The sequence below is a fragment of the Pseudophryne corroboree genome, chromosome 1, assembly GCF_028390025.1.
Source record: "Pseudophryne corroboree isolate aPseCor3 chromosome 1, aPseCor3.hap2, whole genome shotgun sequence".
Taxonomy (NCBI): Eukaryota; Metazoa; Chordata; class Amphibia; order Anura; family Myobatrachidae; genus Pseudophryne; species Pseudophryne corroboree.
The window spans coordinates 1,231,555,881-1,231,568,911 of NC_086444.1; the positions used below are offsets into that span (position 1 = coordinate 1,231,555,881).

Sequence of the window (13,031 nt, forward strand, 5' to 3'; positions counted from 1 at the left end):
CCCATCCTCCCATCATCCTGTAATCTAGCAGCGCGGGGGCCGCCGTGTACCGCTCACATCCTCCCATCATCCTGTAATCTAGCAGCGCGGGGACCGCCGTGTACCGCTCCCATCATCCTGTAATCTAGCAGCGCGGGGGCCGCCGTGTACCGCTTACATCCTCCCATCATCCTGTAATCTAGCAGCACCGGGGCTGCCGTGTACCGCTCCCATCCTCCCATCATCCTGTAATCTAGCAGCGCGGGGGCCGCCGTGTACCCCTCCCATCATCCTGTAATCTAGCAGTGCAAGGGCCGCCGTGTACCCCTCCCATCATCCTGTAATCTAGCAGCGCGGGGGCCGCCGTGTACCCCTCCCATCATCCTGTAATCTAGCAGCGCGGGGGCCGCCGTTTACCCCTCCCATCATCCTGTAATCTAGCAGCACGGGGGCCGCCGTGTACCGCTCCCATCATCCTGTAATCTAGCAGCGCGGGGGCCGCCGTGTACTGCTCCTATCATCCTGTAATCTAGCAGCGCGGGGGCCGCCGTGTACCGCTCCCGTCATCCTGTAATCCTAGCAGCGCAGCAGCCGCCGTGTACTGCTCCCATCCTCCCATCATCCTGTAATCTAGCAGCGCGGGGGCCGCCGTGTACCGCTCCCATCGTCCCGTCATCCTGTAATCTAGCAGTGCAGGGGCCGCCGTGTACCGCTCACATCCTCCCATCATCCTGTAATCTAGCAGCGCAGGGGCCGCCGTGTACCGCTCCCATCCTCCCATCATCCTGTAATCTAGCAGCGCGGGGGTCGCCGTGTACCGCTCCCATCCTCCCATCATCCTGTAATCTAGCAGTGCGGGGGCCGCCGTGTACCGCTCCCATCCTCCCATCATCCTGTAATCTAGCAGCGCAGGGGCCGCCGTGTACCGCTCCCATCCTCCCATCATCCTGTAATCTAGCAGCGCAGGGGCCGCCGTGTACCGCTCCCATCGTCCTGTCATCCTGTAATCTAGCAGTGCAGGGGCCGCCGTGTACCGCTCACATCCTCCCATCATCCTGTAATCTAGCAGCGCAGGGGCCGCCGTGTACCGCTCCCATCCTCCCATCATCCTGTAATCTAGCAGCGCGGGGGTCGCCGTGTACCGCTCCCATCCTCCCATCATCCTGTAATCTAGCAGTGCGGGGGCCGCCGTGTACCGCTCCCATCCTCCCATCATCCTGTAATCTAGCAGTGCGGGAGGCGCCGTATACCGCTCACATCCTCCCATCATCCTGTAATCTAGCAGGGCGGGGGCCGCCGTGTACCGCTCCCATCCTCCCATCATCCTGTAATCTAGCAGCGCGGGGGCCGCCGTGTACCGCTCGCATCCTCCCATCATCCTGTAATCTAGCAGCGCGGGGGCCGTCGTGTACCGCTTCCATCCTCCCATCATCCTGTAATCTAGCAGCGCGGGGGCCGTCGTGTACCGCTCCCATCCTCCCATCATCCTGTAATCTAGCAGCGCTGGGGCCGCCGTGTACCGCTCCCTTTCTCCCATCATCCTATAATCTAGCAGCGCGGGGGCCGCCGTGTACCGCTCGCATTCTGTAATCTAGCAGCGCAGAGGCCGCCGTGTACCGCTCCCGTCATCCTGTAATCTAGCAGCGCGGGGGCTGCCGTGTACCGCTCCCATCCTCCCATCATCCTGTAATCTAGCAGCACGCGTGCCGCTTTGTACCGCTCCCATCCTCCCATCATCCTGTAATCTAGCAGCGCGGGGGCCGCCGTGTACAGCTCACATCCTCCCATCATCCTGTAATCTAGCAGCGCGGGGGCCGCCGTGTACCGCTCACATCCTCTCATCATCCTGTAATCTAGCAGCGCAGGGGCCGCCGTGTACCGCTCCCATCCTCCTGTAATCTAGCAGCGCGGGGGCCGCCGTGTACTGCTCCTATCATCCTGTAATCTAGCAGCGCGGGGGCCGCCGTGTACCGCTCCCGTCATCCTGTAATCCTAGCAGCGCAGCAGCCGCCGTATACCGCTCCCATCCTCCCATCATCCTGTAATCTAGCAGCGCGGGGGCCGCCGTGTACAGCTCACATCCTCCCATCATCCTGTAATCTAGCAGCGCGGGGGCCGCCGTGTACCGCTCACATCCTCCCATCATCCTGTAATCTAGCAGCGCGGGGGGCGCCGTGTACCGCTCCCATCATCCTGTAATCTAGCAGCGCGGGGGCCGCCGTGTACTGCTCCTATCATCCTGTAATCTAGCAGCGCGGGGGCCGCCGTGTACCGCTCCCGTCATCCTGTAATCCTAGCAGCGCAGCAGCCGCCGTATACCGCTCCCATCCTCCCATCATCCTGTAATCTAGCAGCGCGGGGGCCGCCGTGTACCCCTCCCATCATCCTGTATTCTAGCAGCGCGGGGGCCGCCGTGTACTGCTCCCATCATCCTGTAATCTAGCAGCACGGGGGCCGCCGTGTACCGCTCCCATCGTCCCGTCATCCTGTAATCTAGCAGCGCGTGGGCCGCCGTGTACCGCTCACATCCTCCCATCATCCTGTAATCTAGCAGCGCAGGGGCCGCCGTGTACCGCTCACATCCTCCCATCATTCTGTAATCTAGCATCGCGGGGGCCGCCGTGTACCGCTCCCATCATCCTGTAATCTAGCAGCGCGGGGGTCGCCGTGTACCGCTCCCATCCTCCCATCATCCTGTAATCTAGCAGTGCGGGGGCCGCCGTGTACCGCTCCCATCCTCTCATCATCCTGTAATCTAGCAGTGCGGGGGGTGCCGTATACCGCTCACATCCTCCCATCATCCTGTAATCTAGCAGCGCGGGGGCCGCCGTGTACCGCTCCCATCCTCCCATCATCCTGTAATCTAGCAGCGCGGGGGCCGCCGTATACTGCTCACATCCTCCCATCATCCTGTAATCTAGCAGCGCAGGGGCCGCCGTGTACCGCTCACATCCTCCCATCATCCTGTAATCTAGCAGCGCGGGGGCCGCCGTGTACCGCTCACATCCTCCCATCATCCTGTAATCTAGCAGCGCGGGGGGCGCCGTGTACCGCTCACATCCTCCCATCATCCTGTAATCTAGCAGCGCAGGGGCCGCCGTGTACCGCTCCCGTCATCCTGTAATCTAGCAGCGCGGGGGCCGCCGTGTACCGCTCCCATCCTCCCATCATCCTGTAATCTAGCAGCGCGGGGGCCGCCGTGTACTGCTCCCATCCTCCCATCATCCTGTAATCTAGCAGCGCGGGGGCCGCCGTGTACCGCTCCCATCCTCCCATCATCCTGTAATCTAGCAGTGCGGGGGCCGCCGTGTACCGCTCACATCCTCTCATCATCCTGTAATCTAGCAGCGCGGGGGCTGCCGTGTACCGCTCCCATCATCCTGTAATCTAGCAGCACGCGGGCCGCTTTGTACCGCTCCCATCCTCCCATCATCCTGTAATCTAGCAGCGCAGGGGCCGCCGTGTACCGCTCCCATCCTCCCATCATCCTGTAATCTAGCAGCGCGGGGGCCGCCGTGTACCGCTCCCATCATCCTGTCATACTGTAATCTAGCAGCGCGGGGGCCGCCGTGTACCGCTCCCATCCTCCCATCATCCTGTAATCTAGCAGCGCGGGGGCCGCCGTGTACTGCTCACATCCTCTCATCATCCTGTAATCTAGCAGCGCGGGGGCCGCCGTGTACCGCTCACATCCTCCCATCATCCTGTAATCTAACAGCGAGGGGGCCGCCGTGTACCGCTCCCATCCTCCCATCATCCTGTAATCTAGCAGCGCGGGGGCCGCCGTGTACCGCTCCCTTTCTCCCATCATCCTATAATCTAGCAGCGCGGGGGCCGCCGTGTACCGCTCACATCCTCCCATCATCCTGTAATCTAGCAGCGCGGGCACCGCCGTGTACCGCTCCCATCATCCTGTAATCTAGCAGCGCGGGGGCCGCCGTGTACCGCTTACATCCTCCCATCATCCTGTAATCTAGCAGCGCAGGGGCCGCCGTGTACCGCTCCCGTCATCCTGTAATCTAGCAGCGCGGGGGCCGCCGTGTACCGTTCCCATCATCCTGTAATCTAGCAGCGCGGGGGCCGCCGTGTACCGCTCCCATCCTCCCATCATCCTGTAATCTAGCAGCACCGGGGCTGCCGTGTACCACTCCCATCCTCCCATCATCCTGTAATCTAGCAGCGCGGGGGCCGCCGTGTACCGCTCCCATCCTCCCATCATCCTGTAATATAGCAGCGCGGGGGCCGCCGTGTACCGCTCCCTTTCTCCCATCATCCTATAATCTAGCAGCGCGGGGGCCGCCGTGTACCGCTCACATCCTCCCATCATCCTTTAATCTAGCAGCGCGGGGGCCGCCTTTTACCGCTCCCATCCTCCCATCATCCTGTAATCTAGCAGCGCAGGGGCCGCCGTGTACCGCTCCCATCCTCCCATCATCCTGTAATCTAGCAGCGCAGGGGCCGCTGTGTACCGCTCCCATCCTCCCATCATCCTGTAATCTAGCAGCGCGTTGGCCGCCGTTTACCGCTCACATCCTCCCATCATCCTGTAATCTAGCAGCGCAGGGGCCGTCGTGTACCGCTCACATCCTCCCATCATCCTGTAATGTAGCAGCGCAGGGGCCGCCGTTTACCGCTCACATCCTCCCATCATCCTGTAATCTAGCAGCGTAGGGGCCGCCGTGTACCGCTCCCGTCATCCTGTAATCTAGCAGCGCAGGGGCCGCCGTGTACCGCTCACATCCTCCCATCATCCTGTAATCTAGCAGCGCGGGGGCCGCCGTGTACCGCTCCCATCCTCCCATCATCCTGTAATCTAGCAGCACGCAGGCCACTGTGTACCGCTCCCATCCTCCCATCATCCTGTAATCTAGCAGCGCGGGGGCCGCCGTGTACTGCTCACATCCTCCCATCATCCTGTAATCTAGCAGCGCGGGGGGCGCCGTGTACCGCTCCCATCCTCCCATCATCCTGTAATCTAGCAGCGCGGGGGCCGCCGTGTACCGCTCACATCCTCCCATCATCCTGTAATCTAGCAGCGCGGGGGCTGCCGTGTACCGCTCCCTTCCTCCCATCATCCTGTAATCTAGCATCGCGGGGGGCGCCGTGTACCGCTCACATCCTCCCATCATTCTGTAATCTAGAAGCGCGGGGGCCGCCGTGTACCGCTCCCATCATCCTGTAATCTAGCAGCGCAGGGGCCGTCGTGTACCGCTACCATCCTCCCATCATCCTGTAATCTAGCAGCGCGGGGGCCGCCGTGTACCGCTCCCGTCATCCTGTAATCCTAGCAGCGCAGCAGCCGCCGTGTACTGCTCCCATCATCCTGTAATCTAGCAGCGCAGGGGCCGCCGTGTACCGCTCCCTTCCTCCCATCCTGTAATCTAGCAGCGCGGGGGCCGCCGTGTACCGCTCACATCCTCCCATCATCCTGTAATCTAGCAGCGCAGGGGCCGCCGTGTACCGCTCCCTTCCTCCCATCATCCTGTAATCTAGCAGCGCGGGGGCCACCGTGTACCGCTCACATCCTCCCATCATTCTGTAATCTAGCAGCGCGGGGGCCGCCGTGTACCGCTCCCATCCTCCCATCATCCTGTAATCTAGCAGCACGGGGGCCGCCGTGTACAGCTCACATCCTCCCATCATTCTGTAATCTAGCAGCGCAGGGGCCACCGTGTACCGCTCCCGTCATCCTGTAATCTAGCAGCGCAGGGGCCGCCGTGTACCGCTCCCGTCATCCTGTAATCTAGCAGCGCGGGGGGCGCCGTGTACCGCTCCCATCCTCCCATCATCCTGTAATCTAGCAGCGCGGGGGCCGCCCTGTACTGCTCCCATTCTCCTGTAATCTAGCAGCGCAGGGGCCGCCGTGTACCGCTCCCATCCTCCCATCATCCTGTAATCTAGCAGCGCAGGGCCCGCTGTGTACCGCTCCCATCCTCCCATCATCCTGTAATCTAGCAGCGCGGGGGCCGCCGTGTACCGCTCCCATCCTCCCATCATCCTGTAATCTAGCAGCGCGGGGGCCGCCGTGTACCGCTCCCTTTCTCCCATCATCCTATAATCTAGCAGCGCTGGGGCCGCCGTATACCGCTCACATCCTCCCATCATCCTGTAATCTAGCAGCGCAGGGGCCGCCGTGTACCGCTCCCGTCATCCTGTAATCTAGCAGCGCGGGGGCTGCCGTGTACCGCTCCCATCATCCTGTAATCTAGCAGCACGCGGGCCGCTTTGTACCGCTCCCATCCTCCCATCATCCTGTAATCTAGCAGCGCAGGGGCCGCCGTGTACCGCTCCCATCCTCCCATCATCCTGTAATCTAGCAGCGCGGGTGCCGCCGTGTACCGCTCCCATCATCCTGTCATACTGTAATCTAGCAGCGCGGGGGCCGCCGTGTACCGCTCCCATCCTCCCATCATCCTGTAATCTAGCAGCGCGGGGGCCGCCGTGTACCGCTCCCATCATCCTGTCATACTGTAATCTAGCAGCGCGGGGGCCGCCGTGTACCGCTCACAACCTCCCATCATCCTGTAATCTAACAACGAGGGGGCCGCCGTGTACCGCTCACATCCTCCCATCATCCTGTAATCTAGCAGCGCGGGGGCCGCCGTGTACCGCTCCCTTTCTCCCATCATCCTATAATCTAGCAGCGCGGGGGCCGCCGTATACCGCTCACATCCTCCCATCATCCTGTAATCTAGCAGCGCAGGGGCCGCCGTGTACCGCTCCCGTCATCCTGTAATCTAGCAGCGCGGGGGCTGCCGTGTACCGCTCCCATCATCCTGTAATCTAGCAGCACGCGGGCCGCTTTGTACCGCTCCCATCATCCTGTAATCTAGCAGCGCAGGGGCCGCCGTGTACCGCTCCCATCCTCCCATCATCCTGTAATCTAGCAGCGCGGGGGCCGCCGTGTACCGCTCCCATCATCCTGTCATACTGTAATCTAGCAGCGCGGGGGCCGCCGTGTACCGCTCCCATCCTCCCATCATCCTGTAATCTAGCAGCGCGGGGGCCGCCGTGTACCGCTCACATCCTCTCATCATCCTGTAATCTAGCAGCGCAGGGGCCGCCGTGTACCGCTCCCGTCATCCTGTAATCTAGCAGCGCGGGGGCCGCCGTGTACCGTTCCCATCATCCTGTAATCTAGCAGCGCGGGGGCCGCCGTGTACCGCTCCCATCCTCCCATCATCCTGTAATCTAGCAGCACCGGGGCTGCCGTGTACCACTCCCATCCTCCCATCATCCTGTAATCTAGCAGCGCGGGGGCCGCCGTGTACCGCTCACATCCTCCCATCATCCTGTAATCTAACAGCGAGGGGGCCGCCGTGTACCGCTCCCATCCTCCCATCATCCTGTAATCTAGCAGCGCGGGGGCCGCCGTGTACCGCTCCCATCATCCTGTAATCTAGCAGCGCGGGGGCCGCCGTGTACCGCTTACATCCTCCCATCATCCTGTAATCTAGCAGCGCAGGGGCCGCCGTGTACCGCTCCCGTCATCCTGTAATCTAGCAGCGCGGGGGCCGCCGTGTACCGTTCCCATCATCCTGTAATCTAGCAGCGCGGGGGCCGCCGTGTACCGCTCCCATCCTCCCATCATCCTGTAATCTAGCAGCACCGGGGCTGCCGTGTACCACTCCCATCCTCCCATCATCCTGTAATCTAGCAGCGCGGGGGCCGCCGTGTACCGCTCACATCCTCCCATCATCCTGTAATCTAGCAGCTCGGGGGCCGCCGTGTACCGCTCCCATCCTCCTGTCATACTGTAATCTAGCAGCGCAGGGGCCGCCGTGTACAGCTCCCATCCTCCCATCATCCTGTAATCTAGCAGCGCGGGGGCTGCCGTGTACCGCTCACATCCTCCCGTCATCCTGTAATCTAGCAGCGCGGGGGCCGCCGTGTACAGCTCCCATCCTCCCATCATCCTGTAATCTAGCAGCACGGGGGCCGCCGTGTACCGCTCACATCCTCCCATCATCCTGTAATCTAGCAGCGCAGGGGCCGCCGTGTACCGCTCCCGTCATCCTGTAATCTAGCAGCGCAGGGGCCGCCGTGTACCGCTCCCGTCATCCTGTAATCTAGCAGCGCGGGGGCGCCGTGTACCGCTCCCATCCTCCCATCATCCTGTAATCTAGCAGCGCAGGGGCCGCCGTGTACCGCTCCCATCCTCCCATCATCCTGTAATCTAGCAGCGCAGGAGCTGCTGTGTACTGCTCCCATCATCCTGTAATCTAGCAGCGCGGAGGCCGCCGTGTACCGCTCCCATCCTCCCATCATCCTGTAATCTAGCAGCGCGGGGGCCGCCGTGTACCGCTCCCTTTCTCCCATCATCCTATAATCTAGCAGCGCGGGGGCCGCCGTGTACCGCTCACATCCTCCCATCATCCTGTAATCTAGCAGCGCAGGGGCCGCCGTGTACCGCTCCCGTCATCCTGTAATCTAGCAGCGCGGGGGCTGCCGTGTACCGCTCCCATCCTCCCATCATCCTGTAATCTAGCAGCACGCGGGCCACTTTGTACCGCTCCCATCCTCCCATCATCCTGTAATCTAGCAGCGCGGGGTCCGCCGTGTACCGCTCACATCCTCTCATCATCCTGTAATCTAGCAGCGCGGGGGCCGCCGTGTACCGCTCACATCCTCCCATCATCCTGTAATCTAACAGCGCGGGGGCCGCCGTGTACCGCTCCCATCCTCCCATCATCCTGTAATCTAGCAGCGCGGGGGCCGCCGTGTACCGCTCCCATCATCCTGTAATCTAGCAGCGCGGGGGCCGCCGTGTACCGCTCCCATCCTCCCATCATCCTGTAATATAGCAGCGCGGGGGCCGCCGTGTACCGCTCCCTTTCTCCCATCATCCTATAATCTAGCAGCGCGGGGGCCGCCTTGTACCGCTCCCATCCTCCCATCATCCTGTAATCTAGCAGCGCAGGGGCCGCCTTGTACCGCTCCCATCCTCCCATCATCCTGTAATCTAGCAGCGCAGGGGCCGCTGTGTACCGCTCCCATCCTCCCATCATCCTGTAATCTAGCAGCGCGTGGGCCGCCGTTTACCGCTCACATCCTCCCATCATCCTGTAATCTAGCAGCGCAGGGGCCGCCGTGTACCGCTCACATCCTCCCATCATCCTGTAATGTAGCAGCGCAGGGGCCGCCGTTTACCGCTCACATCCTCCCATCATCCTGTAATCTAGCAGCGTAGGGGCCGCCGTGTACCGCTCCCGTCATCCTGTAATCTAGCAGCGCAGGGGCCGCCGTGTACCGCTCACATCCTCCCATCATCCTGTAATCTAGCAGCGCGGGGGCCGCCGTGTACCGCTCCCATCCTCCCATCATCCTGTAATCTAGCAGCACGCAGGCCACTGTGTACCGCTCCCATCCTCCCATCATCCTGTAATCTAGCAGCGCGGGGGGCGCCGTGTACCGCTCCCATCCTCCCATCATCCTGTAATCTAGCAGCGCGGGGGCCGCCGTGTACCGCTCCCATCCTCCCATCATCCTATAATCTAGCAGCGCGGGGGCCGCCGTGTACCGCTCACATCCTCCCTTCATCCTGTAATCTAGCAGCGCGGGGGCTGCCGTGTACCGCTCCCTTCCTCCCATCATCCTGTAATCTAGCAGCGCGGGGGGCGCCGTGTACCGCTCACATCCTCCCATCATTCTGTAATCTAGAAGCGCGGGGGCCGCCGTGTACCGCTCCCATCATCCTGTAATCTAGCAGCGCAGGGGCCGCCGTGTACCGCTACCATCCCCCCATCATCCTGTAATCTAGCAGCGCGGGGGCCGCCGTGTACCGCTCCCGTCATCCTGTAATCCTAGCAGCGCAGCAGCCGCCGTGTACTGCTCCCATCATCCTGTAATCTAGCAGCGCAGGGGCCGCCGTGTACCGCTCCCATCCTCCCATCCTGTAATCTAGCAGCGCGGGGGCCGCCGTGTACCGCTCACATCCTCCCATCATCCTGTAATCTAGCAGCGCGGGGGGCGCCGTGGACCGCTCCCTTCCTCCCATCATCCTGTAATCTAGCAGCGCGGGGGCCACCGTGTACCGCTCACATCCTCCCATCATTCTGTAATCTAGCAGCGCGGGGGCCGCCGTGTACCGCTCCCATCATCCTGTAATCTAGCAGCGCAGGGGCCACCGTGTACCGCTCCCGTCATCCTGTAATCTAGCAGCGCAGGGGCCGCCGTGTACCGCTCCCGTCATCCTGTAATCTAGCAGCGCGGGGGGCGCCGTGTACCGCTCCCATCCTCTCATCATCCTGTAATCTAGCAGCGCGGGGGCCGCCTTGTACCGCTCCCATCCTCCTGTAATCTAGCAGCGCAGGGGCCGCCGTGTACCGCTCCCATCCTCCCATCATCCTGTAATCTAGCAGCGCAGGGCCCGCTGTGTACCGCTCCCATCCTCCCATCATCCTGTAATCTAGCAGCGCGGGGGCCGCCGTGTACCGCTCCCATCCTCCCATCATCCTGTAATCTAGCAGCGCGGGGGCCGCCGTGTACCGCTCCCTTTCTCCCATCATCCTATAATCTAGCAGCGCGGGGGCCGCCGTGTACCGCTCACATCCTCCCATCATCCTGTAATCTAGCAGCGCAGGGGCCGCCGTATACCCCTCCCATCATCCTGTAATCTAGCAGCACGCGGGCCACTTTGTACCGCTCCCATCCTCCCATCATCCTGTAATCTAGCAGCGCGGGGGCCGCCGTGTTCCGCTCACATCCTCCCATCATCCTGTAATCTAGCAGCGCGGGGGCCGCCGTGTACCGCTCCCATCATCCTGTAATCTAGCAGCGTGGGGGCCGCCGTGTACCGCTCACATCCTCTCATCATCCTGTAATCTAGCAGCGCGGGGGCCGCCGTGTACCGCTCACATCCTCCCATCATCCTGTAATCTAACAGCGCGGGGGCCGCCGTGTACCGCTCCCATCCTCCCATCATCCTGTAATCTAGCAGCGCGGGGGCCGCCGTGTACCGCTCCCTTTCTCCCATCATCCTATAATCTAGCAGCGCGGGGGCCGCCGTGTTACGCTCACTTCCTCCCATCATCCTTTAATCTAGCAGCGCGGGGGCCGCCTTGTACCGCTCCCATCCTCCCATCATCCTGTAATCTAGCAGCGCAGGGGCCGCCGTGTACCGCTCCCATACTCCCATCATCCTGTAATCTAGCAGCGCGGGGGCCGCCGTGTACCGCTCACATCCTCCCATCATCCTGTAATCTAGCAGCGCAGGGGGCGCCGTGTACCGCTCACATCCTCCCATCATCCTGTAATGTAGCAGCGCAGGGGCCGCCGTTTACCGCTCACATCCTCCCATCATCCTGTAATCTAGCAGCGCAGGGGCCGCCGTGTACCGCTCCCGTCATCCTGTAATCTAGCAGCGCAGGGGCCGCCGTGTACCGCTCCCGTCATCCTGTAATCTAGCAGCGCAGGGGCCGCCGTGTACCGCTCCCATCCTCCCATCATCCTGTAATCTAGCAGCGCGGGGGCCGCCGTGTACCGCTCCCATCCTCCCATCATCCTGTAATCTAGCAGCGCGGGGGCCGCCGTGTACCGCTCCCTTTCTCCCATCATCCTATAATCTAGCAGCGCGGGGGCCGCCGTGTACCGCTCACATCCTCCCATCATCCTGTAATCTAGCAGCGCAGGGGCCGCCGTATACCCCTCCCATCATCCTGTAATCTAGCAGCACGCGGGCCACTTTGTACCGCTCCCATCCTCCCATCATCCTGTAATCTAGCAGCGCGGGGGCCGCCGTGTTCCGCTCACATCCTCCCATCATCCTGTAATCTAGCAGCGCGGGGGCCGCCGTGTACCGCTCCCATCATCCTGTAATCTAGCAGCGTGGGGGCCGCCGTGTACCGCTCACATCCTCTCATCATCCTGTAATCTAGCAGCGCGGGGGCCGCCGTGTACCGCTCACATCCTCCCATCATCCTGTAATCTAACAGCGCGGGGGCCGCCGTGTACCGCTCCCATCCTCCCATCATCCTGTAATCTAGCAGCGCGGGGGCCGCCGTGTACCGCTCCCTTTCTCCCATCATCCTATAATCTAGCAGCGCGGGGGCCGCCGTGTTACGCTCACTTCCTCCCATCATCCTTTAATCTAGCAGCGCGGGGGCCGCCTTGTACCGCTCCCATCCTCCCATCATCCTGTAATCTAGCAGCGCAGGGGCCGCCGTGTACCGCTCCCATACTCCCATCATCCTGTAATCTAGCAGCGCGGGGGCCGCCGTGTACCGCTCACATCCTCCCATCATCCTGTAATCTAGCAGCGCAGGGGGCGCCGTGTACCGCTCACATCCTCCCATCATCCTGTAATGTAGCAGCGCAGGGGCCGCCGTTTACCGCTCACATCCTCCCATCATCCTGTAATCTAGCAGCGCAGGGGCCGCCGTGTACCGCTCCCGTCATCCTGTAATCTAGCAGCGCAGGGGCCGCCGTGTACCGCTCCCGTCATCCTGTAATCTAGCAGCGCAGGGGCCGCCGTGTACCGCTCACATCCTCCCATCATCCTGTAATCTAGCAGCGCGGGGGCCACCGTGTACCGCTCCCTTTCTTCCATCATCCTATAATCTAGCAGCGCGGGGGCCGCCGTGTACCGCTCACATCCTCCCATCATCCTGTAATCTAGCAGCGCGGGGGCCACCGTGTACCGCTCCCATCCTCCCATCATCCTGTAATCTAGCAGCGCGGGGGCCGCCGTGTACCGCTCCCTTTCTCCCATCATCCTATAATCTAGCAGCGCGGGGGCCGCCGTGTACCGCTCACATCCTCCCATCATCCTGTAATCTAGCAGCGCAGGGGCCGCTGTGTACCGCTCCCATCCTCCCATCATCCTGTAATCTAGCAGCGCGGGGGCCGCCGTGTACCGCTCCCATCCTCCCATCATCCTGTAATCTAGCAGCGCGGGGGCCGCCGTGTACCGCTCCCTTTCTCCCATCATCCTATAATCTAGCAGCGCGGGGGCCGCCGTGTACCGCTCACATCCTCCCATCATCCTGTAATCTAGCAGCGCAGGGGCCGCCGTGTACCGCTCCCGTCATCCTGTAATCTAGCAGCGCGGGGGC

At 62.2% G+C, this 13,031-nt stretch overlaps 1 protein-coding gene across 2 annotated transcripts in view; it reads left to right on the top strand.

The window, feature by feature from the left end:
* The window catches only part of LOC134931675 (RING finger protein 145-like), a 156,174-nt gene that overhangs the window by 115,379 nt on the left and 27,764 nt on the right, over window positions 1–13,031 (top strand). The gene's annotated exons all lie outside the window — the stretch shown is intronic.